This window comes from Leptodactylus fuscus, chromosome 1 (assembly GCF_031893055.1).
Source record: "Leptodactylus fuscus isolate aLepFus1 chromosome 1, aLepFus1.hap2, whole genome shotgun sequence".
Taxonomy (NCBI): Eukaryota; Metazoa; Chordata; class Amphibia; order Anura; family Leptodactylidae; genus Leptodactylus; species Leptodactylus fuscus.
The window spans coordinates 36,806,533-36,822,167 of NC_134265.1; positions in this window are offsets into that span (position 1 = coordinate 36,806,533).

A 15,635-nucleotide genomic window follows, 5' to 3' on the forward strand; every position below is an offset into this window, starting at 1 on the left:
CAAAAAATACTCAATCCATAAAACCTCAAACCTTATTAGGAAATGTCCCCCAATTGGCAGATAAAGAAATCCCCTAATTTGGCCCCCACATTGTATAAGGCCCCCTTTTTCTGGCCACCCTTCACTGTATATGGCCCTCTTTTTTTTCCTGTCACGGTATATAACACCACTTTTTAGGGCCTCCCACAGTATATCACCCTGATTTTTATGGCCCCCACAGTATACAACCCATTTCTTATGCCACACCTATGGTATACTACCTCTTTCTAATGGTCCCCACACAGTATATGACCCCCTTCTATATGCTCCATACAGTATATAACCAGTTTCTACAGCCCACAAGCAACACATGCAGTATATAATGATTAGAGATGAGCGAGTAGTGAAATATTCGAGATTCGATATTCGTTTCGAGTAGAGCCTCAATATTCGACTACTTGATCGAATATCAAATCCCATTATAGTCTATGGGAAAAAAATGCTCGTTTCAGTGGAAAACACTATTCGACTAAGGAGAGTCACCAAGTCCACGAGTAGCAGGAGGAGAGTGTTTAGGAGGAGCGCTGTGCAGTTAAAGCACACGGACCCCATTATAGTCTATGGGGTCTGTGCACTTTAACTGCACAGCGCTTGCAGTTGCGCTGATATTCCATTCTTCCTTGCTAGTCGGGAGAGCTGGCAGCTTGCTGTTACGAGGGAGCAGATTTTTTCTCATAGGAATGCATTGACCAGTGTTGATTGGCCAGTGTACAGCATTCGGCCAATCAACGCTGGTTCTGCGGAGTCTAAGATCGGACCATAATGGAGACTGCTTTGGTCTGATCTTAGACTCCGCCTTATCACAGACGAGCCTCCGACAGAACCAGTGTTGATTGGCCAAATGCTGTACACTGGCCAATCAACACTTGTCAATGCGTTCCTATGAGAAAAAGTCAACTCCCGCATAAATGCAAGCTGCCGACTAGCAAGGACGAGTCTGCTGCAGAACCAGCGTTGATTTGCTGAATGCTATACAGTGTATATCAACAGCAAATCAACGCTGGTTCTGAATTGAATCTTTACTGCGTCTGCGTCTGGGTCTGAGCAACTAGATGTGGTGCCAGTTCCGCTGGAAGAAGTGGGGAGATATGTGGTGCCAAAGTCTGTTTGTGGTTGAGCCAAATTTCACTGGGACCTTTTAATAAAGGGTCGAAGTCTGGTTTGCGTAGTTGTTTCGACTCCGGTAGCCACAGAGTCCTCTTGAATGTCAAGGGATGCGCAGCTTGTGCCAGATCTGTTAGGGTATTTGGTTTTAGTGGTCTGGCGTATGACATCCATCGTGAGAGTTGTATTGCTTTAAATTAATGGAGCATGTCAGGTTCTGCTCTTCTTCCTTCTTCTTTGTTTTTTTGTCAGGAAATTGTAGGCAAGTTTGGAGGTTTTATGGTTCCACAGAAATGATTAGAATTGTTTTCTGATGGACGTGAAAAATTGCTTAGGGACAGAAATGGGCAACATTTTTAACATATACAAGATTCTGGGCACAACATATGTTTGGAGGAGATTTCTTCTGCCCATCCAGGATATAAATGTTAGATTGTAGTTGGCAAGTAATTTTTTAACTTCTTCGATGAGGGGTGAGACATTTTTCAAATACACTTGCTCAATACATGGGGTGATGTGAACACCTAGGTATTTTATTGTGTCTTTCTTCCAGTCAAAAGGGGAGTCAGCACTTAAAGGGTTATTCCCACGTCGCATACTCACCAGTCTTCACTGCTGTAAAATCTTCTTTCTTCCTGGTTTCTTGCATCATTTGGTGGGCAGGGTTTCACATGCAACCTGCTGTTTAGATCCGCCCCCAAATTAGTGTGTAGCTCCGCCCACCACATAGCGTGATCCTATTGGGTGGCTGAAGGGCCTGTGATGTCATCAAAGGTCCTTAAACACTATATGCACAATATTGGACTATGAAGTACAGGCAGGAGCAACTCCATTCTGTACTACATACAGAGACTGCCTGTCTCTGCCATAATGAACACAATTGAATTAGCTAGCCTGATAACTGGAAGAACAGAAGACGTTCAGAAATGAAAGCAGCTCCTCTCCCCTATCTGAGTGCATGAAGCTAGGTCACGTGGTGTAGACACAGGAATAGCTAGAAATACAGGCTCGCTCCCCTGCACTTAGCCCCTCCTCTCTCCCCCTGAGAGCAGCAGATACATCACTTGACTTTTGAGCAGATAAGTCAGGGCTGTGTCAACAATGAATTGAATAAAGTAAGATAGTGGACAAACAAAGCAGTTTTGCTGAAGCAATGTATTTAGGAAAAGTCTTACATACACATTAACAAGCAGTATAGATAGGATCCTTGTGATGGGACAACCCCTTTAATTTACTGGCATGAGAATGGGGAGATTCGTTGAGTATTTCAGACTTTGAAATGTTCATTTTATAGTTTGAGAGGTCGCCATATGTGTGTATGATCTCAGATAGAGTGGGTAAGCCTTCTTCTGGATTTGAAATTAGAAATAAAATATCGTCAGCAAAGGCGAGGGATTGTATGTTGACACCTTTGAATTCAAAGCCTTTAACAATGAGGAAGGGGCAACTATAACGCCCCGAAACGCGTCAGTCAGACGTTTTTTGTTCAACTCTGCCATCATGAATATTGGTTGACATTTTATCGAACATATTATGTTCAAAGAAATTTTTCACAATAAAAGCTAAGTTTTATCTTAAGGAATTTGATGCTGGATTTTTCAATTGTGGATGAATATGTTTAACAATGGGGTTCTGTCTGACTGCTAGTAAGAGTGTTTCGAGAGTTAAAATAAAAAGAGAGGGTGAAAGGGGGCAGCCCTGTCATGTGCCATTTGTGATGTTGAAATAATCTGAGAGAGTTCCATTTACTTTAAATCAGGCGTGTGGTTGGGAATATAGAGATAAAATGGCTAAAATGAATTTATCAGGGAAATTAAAGGCTTTCAAGGTTTCCAACATGAAATCCCAGCTGACTCTGTCGAATGCTTTCTCACAGGGGCGGATCCAGCGCTATGCGAGCTGTGCGAGCTGGGCAACCGCCCGGGGCCCCGCGGCGTTGCCCAGACCTAACAAAACGGTCCCGAAATCGGGAGGTATGTCCCGATTTCAACTCATCGGCATCCTACGGAAGCCGATGAGCTGTTTAAAGCAGGCGTTGTCACAGCTCAGCTCCTGCTTTAACGCTGTGCGCCGACATTTGTAGCCGTGATGTGACGTCTACGCCTACAACTATGTGTATGAGTGAGACGGCGGAGAGAGTGACGGGGGAGCGTTGGAAGGTGAGTGTAAGTGTTTTTTTTTGTGTTAAACATTAAGGTGGAATATAATGTACTGGGCCTATGAAACTGGGGAAGATGAAGGGGGGGAGAACGGCATGACACAAAGGCAGAATCGGGGGGACATGAAACGGGGGACATGAAACTAGGGGCAGATGAAGGGTATATATGAAACTGGGGGAGAGATGGAGGGGGGGAATATAATTTGTGGGTGACTGTAGGAGGATTATACTGTGTGGGAGCACATGATAAATGAATGAGAATGGGCAGAGTCAACATAAAAGTGGGCGGGGCCAATTTTGCCACGTTTTACCCCTCCTTCTATTCTTCCACCCCCAGACCTCCCGGAAAGTAGGGCCCTGCCAAAGTCAATTGCCCAGGGCCCCGCAAAGCCTGGATCTGCCACTGCTTTCTCAGCATCGACACTGAGTAGGATAAGAGGTTTTCTATGTTTTTTAGCTAGGGAGATTGTATGTAGGGGTCTGGTAGTGTTTTTTTTTTTTTTTGTAAATCTGTTTTTTATTGAGTTTTACAAACATATACAGGTTAAGTAGCAAATACAAAATTTGAAAAAGATAAAGAAATTTCAAACATCATTTCAACAAATGTATGGAATAAACAATAAATGAACATTGAAAAAGTAAAGTAGTCCAGATACATAATAATAGGCAAATTCGAGAACTGTTTCCTGAGGTGGCAAGATATAACCTCTCTAGTGAGTGCTTGACAATGGGAGAGGTGAGAAAGAAAGGGATAGTCCCTCTTCCTCTCTTAATGGACAAAAAAAATAGTTGGGGGAGGGGAGGGAATGGTAAGGGAGTAGGGAAAGAGGGGGGAAGGGGATGTAGGAGTAAGTGCTTATCCTATCATATTCCTATGGTAAGTATATAGCATAAATTATATTAGGAAGTAGAAGACCTTTTGGAATATTCAGTTATCCAACATGAGGCTAGTATTACTGTGTTTCAGCCATGGTGTCCAGTTTTTTAGGTAGTCATTATGTTTCCCTTTGGACCAACTGATGAGTTCCTCGAATCTGGCTAGTTGGTGTATTGATTCCATCCAAAGCGAAATTGGAGGAGGTTCAGGTTGGAGCCAATATCTGGGTATTAATGCCTTTGCCATTTCAATGAGTAGGGTTGTCATATCTCCTCTTTTGGGGGTGAACTCAGATTGCGGAAGGGATAACAAAATTAGAGCTGGAGACAAGGGAATGTGTTTTGACGTGATTTCTTTAATTTCGTTGAGGATCTGTGTCCAGTATACCTGGATTTTGGGGCATGTCCACCAGATGTGTAAAGGTGACCCTCCCGAAGCTGAACATCTCCAGCAGGTATCAGATTGAGACAGGCCTCTCAACATGTGCCAAGAGGGGGTTCTATGCCATCTTGAGAGAGTTTTGAAGTGCATCTCTTGCAATTTTGTGCAGATTGAGAAACCATGTGAATTTCGCAATATCATTTCGGTGTCCTCAACGGTAAGTGTTAGTTTCAATTCTTTTTCCCATGAAGTGAGATACGCAGGTTTATAAATGCTATTATTTTCTTTCAGCACAGATTTGCATTTTGAAATTTTTCTCATCGATGGGTGTCGAGCTATTATGAGTTTTTCAAAATTTGTAAGAGGTCTCTTGAGAGAAGCTAAGTCAGGCAGTTGAGTTGCACACCATTTGAAGTGTTCGTAGTGCAAAAAAGATAGTTTAGCGTTAGGTAGGAGGTTTTGAAGTTTGTCATAAGATAGAGGTTTTCCGTTCTCAAAAAGGTTGTCAATGTGAAGGCCTTTTAGTTTATGCCAGAAATCAGGTGCGCTCCTGATCTCTTTCGTTAACAAATAAGGTAGGGTCTCCGCCGGGTAAACCCTCGAGGGAGGGGGGGCAATTTGATATCTCGTGCTAAGCCATACTTCGCACGGTCCTTTCAATAGAAAATCCGTGTTTTTCGCTTTCAATGATTTAGTTGTCGGGGCCCAAAGCTTACGAGTCAGGTCATTACCATGAGCATACTCAGCCAGATCATGGGTCAGCGAGTTCGGGGCAGGGGCGCTTAATGATAACCAAGTAGATAGCATATTAGCTTTATAGTATAGATTAATGTCTGGTAAATCGATTCCGCCTTTAGTCTTTTGGCGTGTTAAAAGGCTGTATGGAAGTCTAGGAGGTTTATTTCACCACAAGAATTTGTTGAAAAAAGTACGTAATGTTTTAAGATACGAGGGTGGAAGTGAGATGGGCAACATTTGGAATCTATATAGAACTTTCGGAACGATATAAGTTTGGAGTAAATTCTTACGTCCCAACCAGGAGAGTAGAGGTAAATCATAGGATTTCAAGGAGGCCTTAATTTCATCTAATAGAGTAAGGAAATTTTCCTTGTAGAGGTCATTTAGGTCGCTTGTTAATTTAATACCAAGATATTTAATATAATCTCTCTTCCATTGATATGGAGAATTGCATTGAGCTTTCTGTTGTACGCTAAATGGAAGGGAGATAACTAGAGATGAGCGAACAGTGTTCTATCGAACTCATGTTCGATCGGATATTAGGCTGTTCAGCATGTTCGAATCGAATCGAACACCGCGTGGTAAAGTGCGCCATTACTCGATTCCCCTCCCACCTTCCCTGGTGCCTTTTTTGCTCCAATAACAGCGCAGGGTAGGTGGGACAGGAACTACGACACCGGTGACGTTGAAAAAAGTAGGCAAAACCCATTGGCTGCCGAAAACATGTGACCTCTAATTTAAAAGAACAGCGACGCCCAGCTTCGCGTCATTCTGAGCTTGCAATTCACCGGGGACGGAGGTTTCCGTCCAGTTAGCTAGGGCTTAGATTCTGGGTAGGCAGGGACAGGCTAGGATAGGAAGGAGAAGACAACCAACAGCTCTTATAAGAGCTAAATTCCAGGGAGAAGCTTGTCAGTGTAACGTGGCACTGACGGGCTCAATCGCCGCAACCCAGCTTTCCCAGGATCCTGAATGGAATACACTGACAGTGTATTCCCGTATACCCCATATATACACCCCAAATCCCCGTTCCAACGGTGTGCCCCCCCACCTTCACCTCAGAAATACCCTGCAAGTCCCCTAGCAATAGAATTGGGGCTATATACACCCACAATTTTTGCTACTGGCATATAGTGCCATTGTCTGACTGGGAATTCAAAGAATATATTGGGGTTACGTGCACCCACAATTTTTGCTACTGGTATATAGTGCCATTGTCTGACTGGGAATTCAAAGAATATATTGGGGTTATGTGCACCCACAATTTTTGCTACTAGTATATAGTGCCATTGTCTGACCGGGAATTCAAAGAATATATTGGGGTTACGTGCACCCACAATTTTTGCTACTGGTATATAGTGCCATTGTCTCACTGGGAATTCAAAGAATATATTGGGGTTACGTGCACCCACAATTTTTGCTACTGGTATATAGTGCCATTGTCTGACCGGGAATTCAAAGAATATATTGGGGTTACGTGCACCCACAATTTTTGCTACTGGTATATAGTGCCATTGTCTCACTGGGAATTCAAAGAATATATTGGGGTTACGTGCACCCACAATTTTTGCTACTGGTATATAGTGCCATTGTCTGACTGGGAATTCAAAGAATATATTGGGGTTATGTGCACCCACAATTTTTGCTACTGCTATATAGTGCCAGTTTCTGACTGGGAATTCAAAGAATATATTGGGGTTATGTGCACCCACAATTTTTGCTACTGGTATATAGTGCCAGTTTCTGACTGGGAATTCAAAGAATATATTGGGGTTACGTGCACCCACAATTTTTGCTACTGCTATATAGTGCCAATTTCTGACTGGGAATTCAAAGAATATATTGGGGTTACGTGCACCCACAATTTTTGCTACTGGTATATAGTGCCATTGTCTCACTGGGAATTCAAAGAATATATTGGGGTTACGTGCACCCACAATTTTTGCTACTGGTATATAGTGCCATTGTCTCACTGGGAATTCAAAGAATATATTGGGGTTACGTGCACCCACAATTTTTGCTACTGCTATATAGTGCCATTGTCTCACTGGGAATTCAAAGAATATATTGGTGTTACGTGCACCCACAATTTTTGCTACTGGTATATAGTGCCATTGTCTCACTGGGAATTCAAAGAATATATTGGGGTTACGTGCACCCACAATTTTTGCTACTGGTATATAGTGCCATTGTCTGACTGGGAATTCAAAGAATATATTGGGGTTATGTGCACCCACAATTTTTGCTACTGCTATATAGTGCCAGTTTCTGACTGGGAATTCAAAGAATATATTGGGGTTATGTGCACCCACAATTTTTGCTACTAGTATATAGTGCCATTGTCTGACTGGGAATTCAAAGAATATATTGGGGTTATGTGCACCCACAATTTTTGCTACTGCTATATAGTGCCAGTTTCTGACTGTGAATTCAAAGAATATATTGGGGTTATGTGCACCCACAATTTTTGCTACTGCTATATAGTGCCAGTTTCTGACTGGGAATTCAAAGAATATATTGGGGTTATGTGCACCCACAATTTTTGCTACTAGTATATAGTGCCATTGTCTGACTGGGAATTCAAAGAATATATTGGGGTTATGTGCACCCACAATTTTTGCTACTGGTATATAGTGCCATTGTCTCACTGGGAATTCAAAGAATATATTGGGGTTATGTGCACCCACAATTTTTGCTACTGGTATATAGTGCCATTGTCTGACTGGGAATTCAAAGAATATATTGGGGTTATGTGAACTCACAATTTTTGCTACTGCTATATAGTGCCAGTTTCTGACTGGGAATTCAAAGAATATATTGGGGTTACGTGCACCCACAATTTTTGCTACTGGTATATAGTGCCATTGTCTGACTGGGAATTCAAAGAATATATTGGGGTTATGTGCACCCACAATTTTTGCTACTGCTATATAGTGCCAGTTTCTGACTGGGAATTCAAAGAATATATTGGGGTTACGTGCACCCACAATTTTTGCTACTTGTATATAGTGCCAGTTTCTGAGTGGAAATTCCCCAAATATTTTGGGGATTCATTCACCCTACATCTCAGGCTCTTGCCATATTCACCCAGGTTGTCAGTGCAGCACCAGCTCGTTCCCAGACAGCTCGGCCCGAAAAACACATTACCTATATAGAGGATTTGGACAATGAAGACAACATGTTCTAAATCTAATGTCTGCACCTTCTCCAGAATTAAAATAAAGGCAGCGTTTAACTTTCAAATAGCACTGCACAAAGGAAGATCTTATCAGCTTGTCTCATGACATGCTACTAAAAAGTGTCATTTGTGTATCTTAATGTAAATATAGTTGTATAAGCTTTTTGGGTTTTAGGCACTGCCAAGTTATTTATTACCACCCGCTCCCTTATAATGATGATGACGCCAAAGTCACTGTGGGTGTTCAGAGCTCACAGCTTTGGTTGACATTTGTCTTGCTCTCTGTCGGTACCAGCTGTCTTTTTGGATACCGTAAAGTTATGTTGACTTTATTAACAGCTATAGAAGCTTTAGCCAGGTTGTGACGGTGTGTAACCCTAACAACACTAAGTGGGATACACATTAATAGTCAGTCTATGTACGCTAAACGTATCACTGAAGTAATTTTTTTTCCCTCTCCCCTAATATAAGAAAGGAACAGACATTAGACCTAGACCGGGGTTCGAGGCTTGTAAAAATCCAGTATTATTTGTTCTTCATGATGTGAAATATGTGTTGAAAAGCAACCCAAGATGAAGTCAGCCATGTGTGCCAGTGTGTTACTTGGCATGCCTTTGCTGGCCCCAACTGTAAGGGTCACTCTCCATTTCCTCCATTTTCCACTCCCCTTCACACCATTTGTGGTGAAGCAATGGGATGCACTGAAGTGCACCCTCTAGCCTCGTGTGGGACAGGGACATCAGATGCCACTCCATCCCCCTCGTCTTCCTCCGCCAGCCAACGGTGCGAAGATGAGAGGAGTGTGCTCTGAATGTTTTCTGCCTAGCAGAGGCTAGTTCTCACTTACGAAAATGGCCCCACTTTGACCTGTATATCAGGCACAATGGTGAAGGTTTCAAAGAAACATGGCACCAACAAGTTGAAAAACGTGGGCCATTTGTGGACCGTGTTTGAGTCTGGCAAGCTCCAGATCTGCTACCAGGTTCCAGCCATTATCACAGGCGCAAAAGATAAGCACTGCAGCATCCCTGACCACAGGCGCTTGTCCATGTGTCGGTGGTCAAGTGGACCTTGCAGCAAAGCGCAGAGCTCTGGGCCCGACTGATGTTATGGGACACATGCAGGCGCAAGGCAGGGACAGCACACCAAGAGAAGTAGTAACGGCTAGGCCCAGCATAGGGAGGTGCCCCAGCTGCCATCTGCTGACGGAAGGCCTGGGTATCCAGAAGCATAAACAAACACCAACATCTCCAGGGCCAGCAGTTTATCGATGAGGCTGTTAAAGGCTTGGGCATGGGGGTGGGTTGTGTTGTACTTCTGCCTGCAATGAAAAGCTTGGGAGATGTGGAGTGGCTGGGAAGAGGCGCATGATGGTGCAGGCCAAAAGGGCGCATGAGGGTGAACTCCCCAATGTGTCAGAGATAGGTGTGTAGGTGTCCTTGCATCATATACTTGCACCATATTTGGCTTTGGAAGTTAATTTTGTGCCAAAAAGTGGTTAAGACAGCGATCCCTCAGCTACTCCCGTTACACTGTCTATTGAAGTTACCATCTGTGGAAGTGGACCACCATTTCTAAGATCCCAAAGGAAGCAGGCAAGAGATGTGCAGTTCAGAAAAAAAGATGAGAAAATAAGTGTAGGCTGTAGAGCACAGAGGGATCGGAGAGGACAGAGCTGGTGTCGGCCAGGTATTCCCACAACATGCGCCTATACTTGTCCCTCCTGGTGACACTAGTCCCCTGAGTGGCAGTAATTTGTCCAGGGGGGCCATTAACGTGTTCCAGACCTAGGAATAAGTCTTCCAACAGGGTAGAGTTTTGCATGCCTTTGCTTCTACCCACTGTTTTTGCTGCTTAGCTTCCCTCCACATCTACACTGCTTTCGCCCCTAAACATCACCCCAGTTTATGCATCTGCTTCTACCCTGTTTTTTTGTTGAATTAGCTTCCCTCCACATCTACACTGCTTTCACCCCTAAACATTACCCCAGTTTATGTCTTTGCTTCTACCCTGTTTTTTGTTGAATTAGCTTCCCTCCACATCTACACTGATTTAGCCCCTAAACATCACCCCAGTTTATGCCTTTGCTTCTACCCTGTTTTTTTGTTGAATTTGCTTCCCTCCACATCTACACTGCTTTAGCCCCTAAACATCACCCCAGTTTATGCCTTTGCTTCTACCCAGGTTTTTTGTTGATTTAGCTTCCCTCTACATCTACACTGCTTTAGCCCCTAGACATCACCCCTGTCCATGTGGGGTCGGTGGCCTCGTCATCCACCAACTCCTCTTCCAATTGCGCACTGCCCCCTTACTGCAAACCGCACATGACCACAGCTTGCCCTGATGGCAACTGTGTCTCATGATCCCCACTTAGGTCCAGACAAGTCGGTGGCGGGTCCAAAACCCCAAAATTGGAAGGAAATGGCGGATGCTGCAGTATTTCTAACACCTGTTCCTGGTGCTCGGGCCTGGTCTGTGTTGTAACCTGCACCCTGCTTAACGCAGCTGCCATATCCGGAGTTGTGATGAGAGCATGCTGATGTTTCGTGTCCAGTGCAATGGATGGGATGGGATTTCACATAAGTCTGCCACCCATGGCCACTCATGGTTGAGCAACTGAGGGAGTTGACTTTGACGAACCCGAGGGTTTTGGAGTTGGAACTACATCAAAGGTCTGTGCTGCTCACACACTCTGCTCAACACATGATATGTTTAGTGCCAGCAGTGTGGAGACGTCGCACAACAGCCGTTGTTCCAGCAGGTACAGGCGTTGCAGGAGTGCATAGAGGCTAGCAGCGGCAACTATAGACTTTAAAAACTAACATTGGGGTACCTTTTTAAAATGATTAGCAGCAATGAGTTAAAAACGTGGCCCAGGCATGGAATATGTTGCAGGCTGCCAAGCTACAGAGCCGATCCCAGGTTACGGCCATTATCACACATGACAACATGCCTGGGCCCAGGTGCAGTGGCAAAAACCACATTGCCGTCTCATCGAGGATGGCATGACTCACTTTGTAGGCAGAGTGCTGTCTGGCCCCCAAGCTGATGAGCTTCAGCATGGCCCGCTGACGTCTCCCCACACCAGTGTTGCAGCGTTTCCAGCTCGTAGCTGGGGTCAATCTAACAGCGAAGGAGGAGGGTGGTGTTTCAGCCCTCCTCCCAGGAATGTTGTGTGGGGAGACAAGTCAGTCCACCACATTTTGCGACCCGGTCCATGCCTCAAGTACATTCAACCACTGTGCCAAGATTGAAAGGTAGCGTCCCGCATGCACTTGTCCATTCGTAGCTGGTCACGTGGATCTTTTGGGCAAAGCGCTGAACTTAGGGACCGCCTCATGTTTGGGGAAAAGTGCTGGTGTGGACGGCACAGTGAGGTGGCGCAGTAGCCAGAAAGGCCCAAAAAGGGCAGAGTGTCCACAAGCTGGGACCCCAACATCTCCTGGGCCAGAATTTTTGAGATGAGGCCGTTGAAGCCTTGGGCATGTGGGTGGGTTGTGCTGTACTTTAGCCTGGAATGAAAGGCCTGGGAGATGGGGAGTCGCATTGCAAAGTGTGTAAACCACACTCAGTTTGTCCTCGACCTATACATTTAGAAATTATCTCCCCCAGCGAGGAACGTGGCCTCGATGGGGGAATTTTTCTAAGGAAGCTAGAAAAGAGGGCATCTTGGGCCTTGCTGGCTAAGGTCTAGCTTCTGTCATGCAGCTGTCTTCTGCCTCTGGACATCCCTTTGCCTCTAGCCACCTTTTTCCCTGCTTAGCTTGCCTCCACATCCACACTGCTTTTGCCCCTAGACATCACCCCAGTCCATGCCTTAGCTTGTACCCCCAGTTTTTGCTGCTTAGCTTGCCTCCACATCCACACTGCTTTTGCCCCTAGACATCACCCCAGTCCATGCCTTAGCTTGTACCCCCAGTTTTTGCTGCTTAGCTTGCCTCCACATCCACACTGCTTTTGCCCCTAGACATCACCCCAGTCCATGCCTTAGCTTGTACCCCCAGTTTTTGCTGCTTAGCTTGCCTCCACATCCACACTGCTTTTGCCCCTAGACATCATCCCTATCCATGCCTCTGCCCCTAGCCATAACTCTGCCACCCCTGTAAACTCATGGTGCAGAAACTTTGGGAGCTGACTTTGAGGAACCCTTGGGTTTTGTAGATGGAACTCCATCAAAGGTCTGTGCAGCTCACACACCCTGCTCAAGATATGGTATTGTAGGGTTTCAGCGTGTGTGAATGACAGACAACAGCCTGTGTTTGGACAGATGTAGGCCTTGCTAGAGTGTTTTTAGGCTAGCAGCGACTCCTGTATACTTGCAAAAGTGGGCGCACAAGCGCCGCATTTTCAACAGTAGCTTCGGTACATTTGGGTATGTTTTCAAAAAACGTTGCACCACTAGGTTAGACGTGGGCCAAACATGGAACGTGTTGGAGGCTGGCAAGCTCCAGAGCCGCTACCAGGTTCCAGCCATTATCACAGGCGTAAAAATGCCAGGCCCCAGGTGTAGCAGGGAAAAAAAAATGCCATCTCAGCCAGGATGGCATCCCTGACCTCGGAGGCACTGTGCTGTCTGTCCCCCAAGCTGATGAGCTTCAGCACCGCCTGCTGACGTCTCCCCACACCAGTGTTTTAGCATTTGCCGCTAGTAGCTGGGGTGGAGGTTGCAGCGTCGTAGGGTTTCAGTCTACTCCTGCCATGAATTTTGGCCTGGGAGAGGAGATAGGGTACCTCAGTTTGCACCCCGGGACCAGACTCCACCACATTCACCCTGCCTGTCCTTAAAGATAAGCAGCATCCCTGACCACAGGCGCTTGTCCAAGTGTCGGTGGTCAAGTGGACCTTGCAGCAAAGCGCGGAACTAAAGGCCCACCTGATGTTGAGTGACACATGCTGGTGCAAGGCGGGGACGCCACACCGGGAGAAGTTGTGACGGCTAGGGACGGCATAGCGAGGTGCCACAGTTGCCATCAGGTCCGGGAAGGCGGGAGTTTCAACAAGCCGGAACGCCAACCTCTCCTGGGCCAGCAGTTTAGCGATGTTGGCGTTCTAGGCTTGCGTGGGTGGGTGGTTAGCGGTGTATTTCTGCCGGCGCTCCAATGTCTGAGAGATGGTGGGTTGTTGTAAAGAAGCGCCTGATGGTGCCTTTGATGGTGCAGGAGAAGTAGATAAGACAGAAACAGGGGAGGATGAGGGAGAAGTCAACAAAGTGGCGGAGGCAGATGAAGTGATGTCCTGGCTCTTCCTCTGGAGTGCATCGCCAGCACTGTGAGCAGAGGCAGTGGCATGAACGGCGGGCGACGTTTGTCCTGCCGTTGCTGCCTGCCACTGATTCCATTGCTTGGATTCCAAATGACGGTGCATTGAAGTGGTGGACAGGTTGCTCTTCTCAGGGCCCCTACTTGATTTCGAGAGGCAAATTGTGTAGACGACACTATATCTGTCCTCGGCGCATTCCTTGAAAAAACTCTACACCTTCAAGAAACGTGCCCTCGATGGGGGAGTTTTTCTGGGCTGGGTACAAAAGGGAACATCTTCGGACATTCCGGGTCTGGCCTGGCTTCGGCAAAGCAGCTGACTTCTGCCTCTGGACATGTCTCTGCCTCTAGCTACCCTTTTTGGTGCTGCAGCTGCCTCAACATCCACACTACTTTCCCAGCTTGACATCCGCCTTGTCCAGGTGGGGTCGGTGTCCTCGTCGTCCACCACCTCCTCTTCCAACTCCTGTCTCGCCTCCTCCTCCTGCACAATGCGCATGTCAACTGGCTGCTCTGACAGCAACTGCGTCTCATCGTCGTCGATGAGGGTGGGTTGCTGGTCATCCGCCACCAAATCGACCGGAGATGGAATGGAGGAGACTCTAGTGTTTGAGCATCTGGACACAGATACTCGTCTGTTAGGTCCGTGGAATCGCGAAATGGAGGGGCAGGTTGCGGTACAGTCAAAGGAAGGGAGAACAGCTCTGGGGAGCAGGGACAGTTGGGGTTATTGTTCTGGGAAGATTGGGAATTTTGGGTGGAAGGAGGACAAGACTGTTGGGTAAGAGGAGGTAGAGGCTGACTGGCTGGTGGACAATGTGCTTTAAGCGTTATCCGACAGCCATTGCAAGACCTGTTCCTGGTTCTCGGGCCTACTAATCTTTGTACCATTCAGCCTAGTTAATGTGGAACTTTTGTGCAAAGCGCAGAACTTAGGGCCCGCCTGATGTTAAGGGACACACGCTGGTACAAGGCTCAACTCACCCTAAGTGCCAAAAACACTGCTGGTGCAAGGCTCTACTCATGCCAAGGGCCTCAATCTCTGCTGGTAGCTCAGCTTAAGGTCCTGTAACTTTGTTTGGAAGGGCTCATGTTAAGGGCTAGAAAAGTGAATTTTGGAAGGTCTTACCACATCACACACACACACACACACACTCAAAATGACAGTTAAGGGTGAGGGCTTTTGGATTTCCCATTGTCTATTCCATCCGTGGTTGTCATGGGGAGCGTGATTTAAAGGGGTGGTTGTTACTGTTTGTTGAGCTTAAATTGGGGTTTGTGTCCATCCATTTGGGGAGTAAAGAAGGTTTCCAGGTATTTTCCCACTTTGATAGAGGTTTTTTTGAATGTGTAAAGTGTGTAGTTGTTAGGCTGTGATGTTGGGGTAATAGAGGGTCTTTGGTGTGTTAGATGCCCCCAGACATGCTCCCCCTGCTGTCCCAGTGTCATTCCAGAGGTGTTGGCATCATTTCCTGGGGTGTCATAGTGGACTTAGTGACCCTCCAGACACGGATTTGGGTTTCCCTCTTAACGAGTATATGTTCCCCATAGACTATAATGGGGTTCGAAACCCGTTCGAACACACGAACAGTGAGCGGCTGTTCGATTCGAATTTCGAACCTCGAACATTTTAGTGTTCGCTCATCTCTAGAGATAACCAATACCTCAGATTTTGTTAAATTTGGTTTGTAGTTGGATAGGTAACCATATTCTTTTAATAATTCTGTCAAAATTGGGAGACCAATTTCTGGGTTTGTGACGAGAAACAGGACGTCGTCCGCAAAAGCGAGAGATTGGAGGGTTCTGGAGCCAAAAGATAGGCCTTTGACTTGGTCATTTTGCCGTACATTTTGGAGTAATGTTTCTAGTGTCAATATAAATAAAGATGGGGATAGAGAACAT